Genomic DNA, 486 nt, shown 5'->3' on the forward strand with positions numbered 1-486 from the left:
TCTATATGCAAGATTAAATAATGTGGTTATTACCATATGCAAGCATAAATAAATTAACATTTCATTTGTTACACAATTCACGATTATCAGTCATAGAAAGTCATTATCTCATAAAGTAATGGGGATTTGGATTGAGATATGTTATTTGCATACATTTTGTACACAAATTGTACATATAATGCCTTTTGGCATTTTTTTTTAGAGTTAAATACCCTATTCGTACTTGAGTTTTAAGTTTTTTTTAAAAAAAATTTAGTACCTGAGTTTTCATTTGTTTCGTAGGTGGACCTGAGTTTAGGGGTAAAAGCCATTTTGGTACTTCTATTACATTTTCTGTTCAAATACTAACGATCTGCCACGTGTCAATCGCTGAGGTTGACACACAGTTGACACATAGCACTATATATAAAAAATTAAAAAAAAATAATAATAATAATTTTGAAGGGTTTAACCACCCCCAAGGGCCACGGGGGTGGTTCGACCAAC

This window comes from Alnus glutinosa, chromosome 14 (assembly GCF_958979055.1).
Source record: "Alnus glutinosa chromosome 14, dhAlnGlut1.1, whole genome shotgun sequence".
Classification (NCBI taxonomy): Eukaryota; Viridiplantae; Streptophyta; class Magnoliopsida; order Fagales; family Betulaceae; genus Alnus; species Alnus glutinosa.